This window comes from Musca autumnalis, unplaced genomic scaffold (assembly GCF_047663935.1).
Source record: "Musca autumnalis isolate F117 unplaced genomic scaffold, ASM4766393v1 scaffold_1, whole genome shotgun sequence".
In the NCBI taxonomy this organism is placed as follows: domain Eukaryota; kingdom Metazoa; phylum Arthropoda; class Insecta; order Diptera; family Muscidae; genus Musca; species Musca autumnalis.
Window position 1 is genome coordinate 216,310,573 of NW_027411644.1, and position 16,564 is coordinate 216,327,136.

The following is a 16,564-nucleotide window of genomic DNA, read 5'->3' on the forward strand; positions in this document are numbered from 1 at the left end:
CTCAGTTTAAGTTTGATGATGGGCCACATCGGTCCACTTAACAAAAGTTCAATTTGTTTCGCTAAAATGGTACGCAAGTTAACTCTCCAAGAGAGAAGCCGATTTGGTCAAAACTTTAAACATGGACTACACATCGGTTTACTCCCAGCGGTACCTCCCACACAAAATTTCCACCAACAAAAATGACTGATGATCATGATAACTTACAGATTGAGTATTCGATTTGGTTGAACCTTTGCACATCGCAAAATTCCTTCCAAACATACATCAGTTTTCAGAAGAACTATATGGGACTTCGGGTACCTTCCTCACAAAAGTACAACATTTTAGCTATAGTGCAGTTAATGGCTGTTCGAGGATCCCTTAGGCATTTTTACCGAAGGTAGTACTCTATGTAGTACTGTTTTTCGTGGGCAAGTCTATGCTTCCTGACATAATGGTGCCAAAGCTCCAAATTCTACAGTAACAAATGGAATGACTCCCAAAATGAGATTTACTTCCAAATTGGTCTATGTCGCCCATTCCTTCGGGTATCTATCCGCAAAAATACTTTCGCGCTTTAAGCCAAATCAAATTTATTATCAAAACGTAGGCATTTATTCGGAACTTCACAATCGTTAAAATAATTACTCAAAATGTCCTTTTTTGCTTGCCACCAAAAGATAGGAAATTTTGAGCGTTCACGCAAAATTCTGAAAACCCTAAAATTTTGGGGAAAATAATTTCGATTGTGTAGTCGGTATTCGATCTGTCCATAGATGAAAGTCTAAACTCATACAGGCTGAGGGTATAACTTTGTCCGCATAGCATTGATACTTTTTAAATTGCTGGTACGAGTGTTCGATTTCTTCAAATGTTGTTGCACAGTGTAATCAATTTTAATCTAAAAATTTCATTTTTACACTTAAATTATATAATGACGCGGTCTTATCACTCTAGCATTTGTCCTAACTACTTCAAATTTGACAGGTACTTATATACCTACTTCACATTTTAATTAATTACCCTGCTAATGTCATTCTTCAGCAAATTACGATGGTTATCAAATTGAAATCATGACAAAAATAGGACCATTATGACCACTAGGAGAAGAGGTCAAGTTAATGATAATAGCTTAATGGATACAATGATTTAGGAGATGTTGGGTAATTACGGCAATTTCCAGAACATATATTGCTGTCACCAAGCTGGGGAGCCACCTCTGCCACCTCATGGCAAAACCTAACGACCATGAGATTTCAAGATGTTGAGGTCGTTATCCCAAGTAGAGATGACTGGAATCGAAGTATCGGTCCTTTGGACGACCTGCCCTCTTATACAGACGGATCAGAAATGGAAGAAGAATGCTAGTGTATACTGTGAAAAGCTAGATCTAGAATAATCATACAAGTTGGAATATTAAGAACTTTTTTACATGAACACAAAAGCCTCCATTAAATACAATCGCAACTGAATTTGCTTTCTCCGTTTTCCATTTTTTCCAAGCAGAGACGTTATTGCTACATCTGATAAAATCGTTTTTATATTGTCTTCCTATTATTAATTCAGATTTCGACATGGACTCAAACATCACTCCATTAGGATTTTTTTCTCGTGACTTACCGCAAAACGAAAATCATACCAATGTCGCTAACTGTTGCGGCAAACTGACTTGCTTGTAGGGATCTCTAAACAGATGGTAATAGAATATAACGAACGGAGTGGCAAGAACGTCATCCTAACATTTTTAAAATATTAAGAATGGAGTGCCTTTTTCACAACTTCGTTTGAACTGGTTCAAAATAGTTCTCTAAGACGATTCGAATTCAAATTCGTTCGAATTACTTTCTCACAGATGCAAAATCCGATTATGCATTACGGTTACTATTACGTAAAGCAGGCCTTCGGCCGGGTTTTAAGACTTTCTCATATGAACAGCTGCCCAACATGGCTACGCATTAAAATTGCTTTAACATTACATTTCCCCTAAAAGTAATATATCGTTGGACTCAGTTAAAAAGCTCTATGTCCAAATGAGGTCACTCCTAAAAATTTTTTTAAAAACTTCCCCGATGGTAAACTCCAGGCGTCCTCCAAAAAATCCATGAGCAAATTCTCTTCTCTTCTCCCTGTTACTTAAATATGGTGAATTGGGAAAAAATATTTTTAAAAAACCCACTTTATAAAAAAATTTAAAAAAGCCACATTTATTGAAAAAATGTTTTTAAACAAATAAGAAAGTATTGCCGACAGAGATATACCCTCAGCCTGTGTGAATTGAAACGTCCATCTATTGACAATATCGAATCTACGGATTAAGGATTTTGTAGCTCTTTTTGAAATTTTCCGACAAAAAATATATTTGGTTTGAAGCTCAAAAGTTTTGGGGAGGATGTACTTTAAGGAATGGATCGACATAGTCCATTTTGGAAGTGGATCTTGTTTTGGGATTCATCCCTTTTGATAGATTTTATGCCCACCAGTCATTTCAGTTGGTCAGCAGATATATCGCGTAATATTATAGTGTCATTTTTTAACTTTTGGGGGTGGGGGAAGGTACCGAAAGGTGCGCACCGATAGTGCCAATCTTCAAACTTAAACTTAGTTTGGACTAAATACTACGAAGGACAAATTTTGAACCGAATCGGCTGATCCGTTCGAGAGTTATCGTACGCATACTGCCATAGGGATTTTTATAGCCTTCTCAGGAAATATGGACTTGCCCCTAAAAAAACTTGCACTATCGTAATGGGGGCAGCGAATACAAGTTGTTACAACAAAGCTAAAAGCGATACGAAAGCAGGCCTTAAACTGAATTTTTCCGAAATTTTGTGTGGGAGGTACCTGAATGAGTTGACATATATAGTCCATATTCAAGCCTGGTCTATGCCTCGTGGATATACTACGATGTGCAAAGGATGGACCAAATCCGTTATTGCCTTCAGGAGTTATCGTGGGCACAAATTTTCCGAATATTTTCGAACTTTTGTGGGAGAGGTACCAAAAGGAATGGACCGATATGGCCAATCTTCAAACATAAACTAACTTTGGATATTACGATGGCCAAATTTTAGACCGAATCGGGAGATCCGTTCGAGAGTTATCGTGCGCTTCAACCCCTACACTTGTGCCATAGCTGATTTTTACAACTTTCTGGCTATTTTCTCAGGAAGTATGGATTTGCTCCAGATAAAACTTGTACCTTCGCAATGGGAACAGCCAATACAAGTTGCTAAAATAAAAATAAAAACGATCCGAGAGCAGGTCCTGAACTGAACTTTTCCGAAATTTTGAGTGGGAGGCACCCGAAGGAGGGGGCCGATAGAGTCCGTATTGGACCCTCATCTATGTCTGGTAGAAATTTCACGATGTGCAAAGTATGGACCAAATCGGTTACTCCCTTCAAGAGTTATCGTGCGTACAAATTTTCAAAACATTTTCGAACTTTTGTGGGGGGGGTACCTGAAGGAGTAGACCGATATGGCCCATCTTCGAACTTAAACTAAGTTTGGACAAAATATTACGAAAGCAAAATTTTGAACCGAATCCGTTCATCCGTTCGAGAGTTATCGTGCGCACCAGCCAGACAGACAGACGGACGGACATTGCTAAATCGAGTCCAAATTGTCTGAAACACATTTCGTCCAAACATACTTGGGGTCTTAAACCATTATTTCGATGAGGCACATATATACCCAAAATCCACATTTTTTGAAATAAAAATGTTAAAAAATCCACATTTATTGAAAAAGTATTTTTAAAAAATTAACAGTTATTAAAAAATATTTCTATAGAAAAAATATTTTTAAACTATCTACATTTATTGAACAAATATTTTTAAAAAATTCACGTTTATTGAACCATATTTTCAAAAAATTTAAGTTTTTAAAAGAATATTTTCAAAAAATCCACATTTATTGAAACATATTTTTAAAAAATCCAGGTTCACTGAAAAAAATATTTTTAAAAAATCCACGTTTATGAAAAAATATTAAAAACTCACGTTTATTAAAAAAATAAATTTTTTATTAAAAAAATTATTATTAAAAAATCAACGTTTATTAAAAAAATTTTTAAAATCCACGTTTATTGAAAGAATATTTTAAAAAAATCCACTTTTTTGAAAAAGTATTTTCAAAAAATTTACGTTTATTATTTTTTTTTAAAACCACGTTCATTGAAAAAATATTTCTAAAAAATCTACGTTTATTGAAAAAATATTTTTGAAAAAAAAATCTACTTTTATTGAAAACATGTATTAAAAAAAATCCGCGTTTATTAAAAAATATTATTAAACAATTCACGTTTATTAATATTTTTTTTTTTACTCCAAGTTTACTGAAAAAATGTTTTTAAAAAAGTCCAGGTTTATTAAAAAAGTATTTTTAAAAAATCCACGTTTATTAAAAAATATTTAAAAAAAATCCACATTTACTGAAGCATATTTTTAAAAAATCCACGTTTATTACTAAATATTTTTAAAAAATCCACATTTACTGAAATATATTTTTGAAAAATCAACGTTTATTGAAAAAAAATATTTTTAAAAAATCAACGTTTATTAAAAAATAAATTTTAAAAAAATCCACGTTTATTAAAAAATAAATTTTAAAAAATCAACGTTTATTAAAAAATAAATTTTAAAAAATCCACGTTTAATAAAAAATAAATTTTAAAAAATCAACGTTTATTAAAAAATATTTTTAAAAAAACCACGTTTTTTTAAAAATTATTTTTAAAAATCAACGTTTATTAAAAATAAATTTTAAAAAATCCACGTTTAACAAAAAATAGATTTTAAAAAAACAACGTTTAACAAAAAATTTAAAAAAACTTATTTCTTTGAAAACATATTTTTAAAAATCAACGTTTATAAAAAAAAAATATTTTTACAAAATCCACGTTTATTGAAATAATATTTTTAAAAAACACAGGCACCTATATTTAAAAATTATTTCTAAAAAATCCACTTTTTTGAAAAAGAATTTTCAAAAAAATTACGTTTATTAAATTTTTTTAAAAATCCACGTTCATTGAAAAAATATTTCAAAAAATCCACGTTTATTGAAAAAATATTTTTGAAAAAAAAATCCGCGTTTATTGAAAAAATATTTTTGAAAAAAATCCACTTTTATTGAAAAAATGTATTTAAAACATCCGAGTTTATAAAAAAATATTATTAAACTATTCACGTTTATTAATTTGTTTTAAAAATCCACGATTACTGAAAAAATGTTTTTAAAAAAATCCGGGTATATTAAAAAAGTATTTTTGAAAAATCCACGTTTATGGAAAATATGTTTTTAAAAAATCCACGTTAGTTAAAAAAATATTTTAAAAAAATCCACATTTATTGAAAAAAAAAAAATATTTTAAAAACATGTCCCCTTTCGTCTTTGAATCTTTACAAAAAATCTTTTAAAATCCGAGTTTACTTTTAAGAATCCTTAATATACACCTTAATTTTCCTGTTAAAAAATGTTTGTCTTCCTGCACTTCTCTCAAAGATCTCACAAAAGTCCAAGTTTATTGTCCACCTGAGTTTCTCCTAAGGATTTAAAAAAAAAAAAACAAACCATAAACATTAGTATTATACACTTTTGCTATACATAAACTCGTAAAAACGAATAAAAACAGCTAAGTACACCCAACCTATGGCTGTACAAAAGAATCATAACCGAAGTGGTGAACCTAATTGTTCGATGAACATATCCCTTTTCAAAAAAAAAAAAAATGAATAAAAATAAAGAGTCGTATTTTCCCCGTTAGATGCAATCAAAAGACTAAAAAATTCTCGAATATAGTCCTCCTTTTGAGGTCCTCCCAAAAACCTTTGAAAAGATCTCAATACTCGAAATTACCTAAACATCTTTAGTGACATCTAAAAATCTTTAAAATATTGTCGTTTATAGTCCTATTTCGGTGCTAAAATGATTAAAAATCGACCTCTATTGTCCTTTATCGTTGCTTCTTTGAATCAAATCAAATCTGCTCCTTTGTCATCTTAGGATTCTGCAAAAAAATCTTCGCATGTCTTAATAAAACTGAACTAATTTACTTAAAATGCAAACACATGTGTATTGCATACTTTTAGGCGATGACAAAATGTGATGAGCACATCCTTTTGAAGTATTGAACCAACCATTGACACATTTCGGCTTCGTGTTTTTTTTCTGTTGTTCTACTTTGTACGAGAAAATGGAAATTTTGTTCTCAATCTTATCGTTTGTTTTTTCTTTTCTATTGTTTATTATGAATTATTACAACATGAGGAATATCGTTGTAACAACAACAGCAACAACAACAACGAATGAACTTGTCAAATGCAAAATAATTCCTTGTCTCAACAATGTACGACGACGACACGACGAACAACATGAAGACTAAGAAGACAGGTTCATTTTCTTGTCCATGTGTTGTTGTTGTTGCTGTTTTTCGAACATAAGGCCATCAACTTAAATGAGAACGACAATGTCAATTCTAGAATGCAATATGAGGAATGTGGGTGGAAGGCAGAAGATACAATTGTTAAGATATGTAAGTGTAGGTAGGCATTTGGTTGTGGAATGAAATCAGGGCGACGGACTGTAGCCACACAGTGTCTGCCAAAGGTATGCACTCCATTGATTGCAGGAAATGAAGTACTGTGGACCTAAAGATCAGCCGGCTCGAATAAATGAATTCCGGGCTTTTGTGGGATTATGAATTAAATTATTAAAAAAGTGCCAAGTGTTGTCCATGCAATGTGAGAAAAATCTATTTGACTATCATAAATAATAATGTTTCAAAATACACAGCAATGGCAGGCAGTAGCGTCTTATAAGATTACAAGAGTTCCTCGTCAATATGAGATTTCTCAAAACCCGCTTGTTTTTTTGCTTACCACAAAAAGGTATTGCACTTCAGAAACAATAAAACGTGTATGAACCATTAAATATGATAAGAAGTTGAACACGTACACATACATACATGTTTTTATATATACTATAGGTACATACACACATACATATGTACACAAGAATATAAAAGCAAACAAAAATGGCATGGAACAACAAAAAATGTATTATTCGTCTGCTCCAGTTTAAGCCTTTGTTTATAGACAAATAAATATATAAAAAGAAGAAGAAGACCAACAACAGAAACACCACAAAAGTTTATAGCTTATGAAATATTTACAAAAGTTTAATGTCCTAAAATATATTATTCGGCTTTGGTTTAACCAAATAACTAAAGGCAAGTTTCATATGTACATACGTACGCACATATGTATGTATGTGAAAAACATGTAGATGTACATATGTGTGTGTGTAGAGTACATATATAGATATGGACAAAAGTTATAAATGACGATAAGTTTAATTTAACTTTTAAAGGACATTTTGGGTATGTGGGGCTATGTATCCTAAACACATATATCATATGTAAGTATGTACTATACAACAAGAAGAGAGAAGAAAAGAAACATGTGACATTATTATTTGGATTTGGATCAAAATTACATATTAAAGAGGAACAAAACAGCAACAAATTTGTTTTTTATAAAGAAACATGACTTTTCATTTAGAATTATCTCCAGCTTTTTATCTGAATCCATCAACTTGGGCAAGCGTGGTAATGATTATAAGCCTTCAATGACTGCTAGACGAATGAGGGTGATTTTATTGAAATTTAGTTCTACTTCAGTACTTCATTTGAGAAGCGAGTTTCTCTTCTAGTATTAGTTGTATAGAAAAGGTTTTAAGATCAAAGATGTAAATTAATAGTATTGTTTACAAAATATGTACAGGGTTGTATTTTCATTCGTTAGATTCAAATATTTAAATATATGTTGCGTAATATTAATTGAATTAGTGAAAACGTATAAGTAAAATATCACTGTGTGTCATTTTTTGAGTCATGGTTTATTAACCATATTCTGACACCACAGCGTGATAGAAGACAAAAAATAAGAAGACACGTGTCCCGGCGTTTTCCCCTATCACTTCAACTTTCGCGGTTATGACCCACAGAGACCTGAGGCTTTGATGTCAAAAGCGATCATTTTGTCAGGCACATATCTTCTAAACCGCTTGGAATTTGGGATTACTCGTGGAGACAAAGTTGTAGCCATCGTCCTAAAGAATAATAATTGTGAACACACAAAATCCAGTCGACCTCATCTTCAAGGTCAAAATCGTCAAAGTAAAATTTGCCTTTTAATTTTTTCTCGGATTTTAGTCTACCGATATCAAACCGATCAAAATTGAAGCAAACAACCAACTAGAAAAATGTTCGTTAGATCTTAATAAACAACTTTCTAGAACATACGAACTCTGTAGAAACGGTTCTTAATGGCCAAAATAGATAAACAAATGCGATTTTTATCCTCTTTTCTGGGTCTCCGCTCCTTAGATACTAAAACGTTCAAACGTTCCACGTTTATTGATTTTTTTAAAGTACGTTTACTTTTTTTATCCACGTTTATTATAAAAATATTTGTAAAAAATCCACGTTTTTTGAAAAAATATTTTTAAAAAATCCACGTTTATTGAAACAAGTAAAAAAGTATCAGTCGGCTTTGCCGACAGAGATATACCCTCAGCCTGTATATATTGAAAAAATTTTTTCCCAAAAAACGTATGTATGTATTTAGAGGTTTTTATAAATTTTGGGAATTTGAACCAACGAAAATATTCATTAGGATTAGGGATTAAAAGTTTTGCGGAGGAGATACTAAAAGGTATGGATCTACATTGACCATTATGGAAGTGGATCTTCAGCCACTCCATATGGTGCCATATGGGGTTTTTACACATTTCGGGATGTTTACTCAAGAAGTATGGACCTGCCCCTGAAAAAACGTTTACCATCAACAAAAATCAAAGTGATTCGATAGCAGATCTTAAAGTGAACTTATCCGAAATTTTGTGTAGGAGGTACCGGATAGATTGGACAAATATAGTCCATATTTGAACCTGATCTATATCTAGTAGATATATTAGGATGTGTAAAGTATGGACAAATTCGGTCACTCCCTTTAAGGGTTACCGTATGAACAAATTTTCCAAACATTTTTGAACTTTTGTGGGGGAGGTACCTGAAGGAGTGGTCCGATATGGCTTATCTTCAAACTTAGACTATGTTTGGACAAAATATTACTAAGGCCAAATTTTGGGCCGAATCGGCAGATCCGTTCTAGCGTTATTTTGCGCTCCAACCACCTCACACCGTGTCATAGGTATTTTTTACAACTTTCAGGCTATCTTCTCAGGAAGTATGGACATGCCCCTAATGAAACTTGTACCGTCGTATGGAGGGCAGTGAATACAAGTTGCTAAAACAAAAATCACAGTGATTCGAGGGATGGCCCTAAACTAAACTTTTCCGAAATTTTGTGTGGGAGGTACTCGAAGGAGAGGGCCGATTGAGACCATATTGAAACCTCATCTTCCCCTTGTAGAATGTATACGATATACAAAGTATGGACCAAATCGGTTACTCCCTTCAAGAGTTATCGTGCGGACAATTTTTCCGAACATTTTTGAACTTTTGTGGGGGAGGTACCTGAAGGAGTGGACCGATATGGCCCATCTTCGATTTTAAATCAAATCTGGACAAAATATTTCGATACCCAAAATTTGAACCGAATCGATTGATCCGTTCGAGAGTTATCGTGCGCACCAGCCAGACAGACAGACGGACGGACATTGCTAGATCGACTCAAAATTGTCTGAAACGGATATCGTACAAACATACTTGGGCTCTAAAACCATTATTTCGATGAGGCACATTTTTGGTCGTATCAAAGTGTAAATACCCTCTTTAGCCTAAAGGCTGAGGGTATAAAAATATTTTTAAAAAATCCACGTTTATTCAAAAAATATTTTTAAAAATCCACGTTTATTGAAAAAATATTTTTAAAAATCCACGTTTATTGAAAAAATATTTTTAAAAATCCACGTTTATTGAAAAAATATTTTTAAAAATCCACGTTTATTGAAAAAATATTTTTAAAAATCCACGTTTATTGAAAAAATATTTTTAAAAAATCCGCGTTTATTGAAAAAATATTTTTAAAAAATCCACGTTTATTGAAAAAATATTTTTAAAAAATCCACGTTTATTGAAAAAATATTTTTAAAAAAATCCACGTTTATTGAAAAAATATTTTTAAAAAATCCACGTTTATTGAAAAATATTTTTAAAAAATCCACGTTTATTGAAAAATATTTTTAAAAAATCCACGTTTATTGAAAAATATTTTTAAAAAATTCACGTTTATTTAAAAATATTTTTAAAAAAATCCACGTTTACTGAAAAATATTTTTAAAAAATCCACGTTTATTGAAAAATATTTTTAAAAAATCCACGTTTATTGAAAAATATTTTTAAAAAATCCATGTTTATTGAAAAATATTTTAAAAAAAATCCACGTTTATTCAAAAATATTTTTAAAAAATCCACGTTTATTGAAAAATATTTTTAAAAAGTCCACGTTTATTGAAAAAATATTTTTAAAAAATCCACGTTTATTGAAAAAATATTTTTAAAAAATCCACGTTTATTGAAAAAAATATTTGTAAAAAATCCACGTTTATTGAATAAATATATTTAAAAAATCCACGTTTATTGAAAAAATATTTTTAAAAAATCCACGTTTATTGAAAAATATTTTTAAAAAATTCACGTTTATTTATTTTTTATTTATTTAAAAATCCACATTTATTGAAAAATATTTTTAAAAAATCCACGTTTATTGAAAAATATTTTTAAAAAATCCACGTTTATTGAAAAATATTTTTAAAAAATCCACGTTTATTGAAAAATTTTTTTAAAAAATCCACGTTTACTGAAAAATATTTTTAAAAAATCCACGTTTATTGAAAAAATATTTTTAAAAAATCCACGTTTATTGAAAAATATTTTTAAAAAATCCACGTTTATTAAAAAATATTTTTAAAAAATCCACGTTTATTGAAAAATATTTTTAAAAAGTCCACGTTTATTGAAAAAATATTTGTAAAAAATCCACGTTTATTGAAAAAATATTTTTAAAAAATCCACGTTTATTGAAAAAATATTTGTAAAAAATCCACGTTTATTGAAAAAATATTTTTAAAAAATCCACGTTTATTGAAAAAATATTTGTAAAAAATCCACGTTTATTGAAAAAATATTTTTAAAAAATCCACGTTTATTGAAAAAATATTTGTAAAAAATCCACGTTTATTAAAAAATATTTTTAAAAAATCCACGTTTATTGAAAAATATTTTTAAAAAGTCCACGTTTATTGAAAAAATATTTTTAAAAAATCCACGTTTATTGAAAAAATATTTTAAAAAAATCCACGTTTATTGAAAAAAAAAATATTTTTAATAATCCACGTTTATTAAAAAAATATTTTTAAAAATCCACTTTTATTGAAAAAAGCATTTTTAAATAATCCAGGTTTATTGAAAAAAACATTTTTAAATAATCCAGGTTTATTAAAAAATGGGTATTTAAAAAAATCTTCTTTTATTAAAAAATATTTTTAAAAATCCACGTTTATTGAAAAATATTTTTAAAAAACCCCATTTATGAAAAAACATTTTAAATAGCCACGTTTATTGAATATTTTTAAAAAATTCACGTTTATTGAAAAAATATTTTTAATAATCCACGTTTATTAAAAAAATATTTTTAAAAATCCACGTTTATTGAAAAAATATTTTTAAAACACCACATTTATGAAAAACATTTTTAAATAGCCACATTTACTGAAAAAATATTTTTAAAAATCCACATTTATAAAAAATATTTTTAAAAAATTGAACAAATATTTTTAAAAAATCCACGTTTATTGAAAAAAAAAAAATTAAAAAGTCACAAGGGAGGAGAATAGTACGACATCGCATGATGAATGATGCGCAACAATGTCATTAGGAACGCTAAATCTTCCCCAGTGTGGAGATGGAATCTCCATGGTAATGCTAAAAAACAGCTTCATGAGCCGGGAGAGGAGTATCTCACTAAACTTCTCAATCTGTCTCCAGCCACCCAAATCGTTCCAGAAGTCTGGAAAATTAGCAGAGTGCTCGCGCTACTGAAGCCAGGCAAGGATGCCAGCAAAGGCAAATCGCACAAACCGATTTCACTTTTATCTCCTGTAGCAATGGTCCTTGAGGCGTTAATGCTCCTATGCCTATCATCAATATGGGTTCGAGAACTCAACTAGAATAAGCCGTGCGATAGGACAGTCTTTGTGGCGCTCGACTTATCGAAAGGGGTTGATACTGTTAAAAACTCCATGCTGTTTGAGGACATTGAGTAGACTACCTTTTGGCTAAATTTGAAACCTTGGATAATCAATTATTTGTGTGGATAAAGATAAAGAAACCTTGTTGTCAGAATGCCGACCTGAAAACTGTAACAGGGTGCCTCTTTATGTATTCAGTGGCCCATCTACATTAGGAGACCAAGATTTTTCCAGTACAACAACACAATGGCATGCTTTCGTTGCAGTACTTGTTCGGGTGTTACCGTGAGACCCATCCTCACAATCACACACCAATCACACCCCTCCCCCATCCAGGCAAGTCTCGAAGGATCTTCGTGATCTAGAAAGAGTGGTTCAACATTATAAGAGAAAACTTGTGGTTCTCAAGCCTATCAATATCAATAAATAGCTTACACATATGTAGTAGCAGATGCCATAAACAACTATCGTTTGAATGCGATCCTCGGAGTACACCCTTCATCTATCGCAGCAGAGGAACGTCAGCTGCCACGACAAACCGGAGTACTTTTGGCTCAGCTAGGTTCGGGATGGTGCAGCCGTCTAAATCTCTATAGGACAAGGATCGATGATACCGGGCAAAACATCTGCCCAGCATGCGGTACGGTTTCGTTGCTGTACTTACTCGGGTGTTGCCGTGAGAGCCATATGGTGGATAGCAATTTGATCGCCATGAAGACACCGTAACATCGTAACTTTGTGTTGAATTCCGAGTCATGGCAACATCAAAGTAAATGAAATAGCGGATCGGAGTCAACCGATGTCTAAGTCGACAACTCAACCCCACCTTGTGCCATTTGGCACAATAAACCTAGCTGTAGGGTATCCAAGGCCAGCTGGCCAATCCTCTCCAAGCGAAGAACTACTTTTCTAATTTCAATGACGAAATCCAGTCGGAAACCTTACCAATCAACTTTTCTATGCTTGAGAAAAGTACGGCCCTCAGAGGTTATGAAGTCGGGTGGTATAGGCCAAAAGAAATGCCGGAGTGCAACAATGGCATTAGCATAGGAGCGTTCAAAATATGGAGCTATGAATTTGCACTTCTGGCCATTGCGTGTAGCGGAGTGCCAAAGAAGCACCCTTTTCTTTCATAATGTGCTCAAAAATGTTGGCTTGCGGTCTTACTAAAAGTTCATAAAATATGTACCTATTTTTGTCTTTAAAAGCCTCGCTTAAACACTGAACGATGCAAAAAACCATACAATTAAATTTAAATTGATTCTCCTCTTGAAGTTTTTTCCGGCGAATCCTCTTCTCCTTATTAATCACTTCCATGTCCTTTTTTTCCTTTAGTTACATTATAAAACAATGTTATTTATGTAGGGTGTATGTGTACATAACTATTATATAAACGATTATATTTTGTGCTTCCTTGTTTTGATTTTGTTTTATGGCCGGAATGAAAACGAGGGGTTGTAGGCAGAGAAGCAAACAATAAAAAATCAATAATATACGAAAAAGGTGAAAAAAACATCATATCGGCCACATTTGATCGGCTAAGAATATTGGGTTTTTTATGTTGTAAGGGGTTGTAAGAAGGAAGGTATAACATCCATCCATCCAACCAACCACCCACCCACACACTACCTCTCCTCATTTGCCTCTTCTTCAGCAATATGCAAGCAACATAAAATAAAATTGAAGAGCAAACCCTCCTTTCCTTTCTCCTTCACCCTCCCTCATCCTTCCAGATATTTAAATACCTCCACAGAAGAAGGTGTACAAACATACATAAATAGCTTTATAGGTACTGAAGAACGTGTAAAGGTATTTTTCTAGGCTTAAATAAAAAGGAAATGAAAATGAAAATTTCTTATCGATGATGATGTTCTTAATCTCATTCATATCCTTACCCAATATCCAATAAAGAAAAATGTATACTTTCTTGTACATACCAATACGTCAGCTGTTATCCGAGGAAGACACCAACTTTCAGCGTATTCTCGTTATTGTCCGTCGCTCGCTCAGCACCACAAAAAGCAAGAAGAAAATATCAAAACCTTCTTCTTTTAAACAATTTCAATCATTCATTTTTATTAATTGGAGTTTTACTATTAGCTTCTTCCATTTAATACTCTTTTCTTGTTGCCCGTTTTTCAGTTAAGCAGCGCCACCACACAATTTCTTCTGTATTTGATTCGATATTCGCTATCAATTGCCAATGAAGAAAATTTTCTCCTCATTCCATGTAACAAATGAGAAATGTGTATTTTCCATATACAACACTTTTCTTTTTTTCTTCTTCTTCGACCGAACCGAGTTGTTACAACACAAACACCACCTCCAGCGCCAGTTTACAAGAGATAAAATTTGGAAAAAAAAATAAGAAAATCAAGAACACTCGCGTTTTTTCTTGTTTAATTTAAATTGCAACCGATTGAGAAAAAGGAATGTATTGTTGTTCTGTGTGTATTAACACACAAAATATAATTTTTCTGGTAGTTTTTTCTATTGATTTTTTTCTTTATCCTTTTTGAACGACTATTGTACGGAACAAAATAAAATCAATGTTGGTTGATCGTAATGCAAGAAATAAACTAATTGTTATTTTCGCATCTTCCCGTAAGTAGGGATTCATACATCGAGAAATTGCAAAGAAAGGCGGACATAGGGAACACCAAGAAAATTGAGGGATTGGAGGAAAATTAAAGGTTTAAAGGCAAATCTAAATTAGTGCGTGTGCGTTATTCAAAACAAAAACAAAATACAGAAAAAACCCGAAAGTGACGCCGAACGTCCTATTCGTGCGCAAATTTTCAAAGAATTAGAATCCAATAGGAAAAATTAGAATTTTGCTGTTTATTCGTTTCGCTTACAACTCAAAACGCCTACTTAAATATGGTTTGGCCCGAGGCCCATGAAATAACGCTCGAAGATGGGTATAAATACCCTCTTCCGAGAATTAAAAAATACATTAGTCCCAATTTACATTAGGCAAGTTTACTTGAGGCAATTGTCAGTTCGATGGAGAGAGAGGTGAGGTATATGGTAACCCTTTGCCTCTCAATACCCTCTCTCACCCACAAACTGACAATTGCCGCAAGTAAACTCGCCTAATGTAAATTGGGACTAACCTTTTTGAAGGAATATGTTGCACTTTTGCAGGTATATCCAAATGGAAAAAGTATTCCAACTATGAAAATTGCAGACGAGCTCCATTCAAAATATGATAACTTGGAGACGCATTTTGTTACCAAAAGAAAAATGAAGATAATATGCAACGACCGCGACACCATAAATAAAATAGTTGCTGATGAAGACCTCCGCAAGAGATACTCCGTGTTCATACCAAGTGAGCTCTGCGAAACAAAAGCTGTGGTGCAAATTCCGTCCAACGAAGAATTTACTGAAGAATTTTTATACGAAAACTTAATTATAAAGCATAAAGCAGAATATGGACCAATTTATGACAACATTGCCATAACTGAAGTCAAACGCTTTACCAGACCTGACTTGGATAACAAAGATAAAAGAATCAATTCCGATGCTGTCCTGTTGACCTTCAGTGGGGATAGACTACCTTCACATGTATGTATAAATAAGGTATTTTTCTTGGTAAAGCCGTTCATAGAGCGGATTCTACAGTGCAAAAAATGCTGGAAATTTGGTCATTCAAATAGAGTTTGCAGCCGCTCCCGACAAGTTTGTCCGCGCTGTGGCTCAGCTCATGAAGGTACCTGTTTAACGATACCAAAGTGTGTCAACTGTGACAAACCACATGATGCCAGGTCTAACCAATGTGACTTGCGTACTTTGCTTAAGAATAAAGCCAAAAAAGAGGCTGATGAAAAAACACCAAAGCTGATTCATAATAACAAAGATTTTATCAACAATCCTCCTTCACAAGATTTCTTCAACTTATCACAAGAAGATTTTCCGGAAATCAATGCAAAGAGGCCAAAATTAAAACCAAAATCAAAAAACAGTATTAAAAGGAGAAACAATCAAATTTCAAATACATTTACTGATAATGTAGATGAGAATACTCATCAAGAAGATATAGAACCAACCCATTCCAGCGCTGCAGTTTTGTCAGGTGGCTCTGACCTAACTAATGCTCTCACAAATACTGACATTCAATCATCCTATGCTTTGGAGACTTCGACCATGGGTTTTAATTCAAACTCTTTGGCCAATTCCACAAGCATAGAAACCAACAATAACAACCCTGAACCAAATTATGCCGAGAGCAACAAAAACATCACAAAACCCAATCAAACTGGAACAAATACTACGAAAAATATAATCCGAACATCCTCAACATCCGATAGCGTGATCCGCACATCCTTGCATCTTTTTGAATCTTTTCAAAAAGAAAAAATGAA

The 16,564-nt window shown here is 32.2% G+C and overlaps 1 protein-coding gene across 1 annotated transcript in view; it reads right to left on the minus strand.

Moving 5' to 3' along the window:
• The window catches only part of LOC141389103 (plasma membrane calcium-transporting ATPase 3-like), a 40,114-nt gene extending 25,307 nt beyond the window's left edge, over positions 1-14,807 (minus strand). The window contains exon 1 of the mRNA XM_073960153.1: positions 14,135-14,807. The gene's annotated coding sequence lies outside the window, so the exon portion shown is untranslated. The remainder of the gene's footprint in view (positions 1-14,134) is intronic.
• Positions 14,808-16,564: the final 1,757 nt, after the last annotated feature.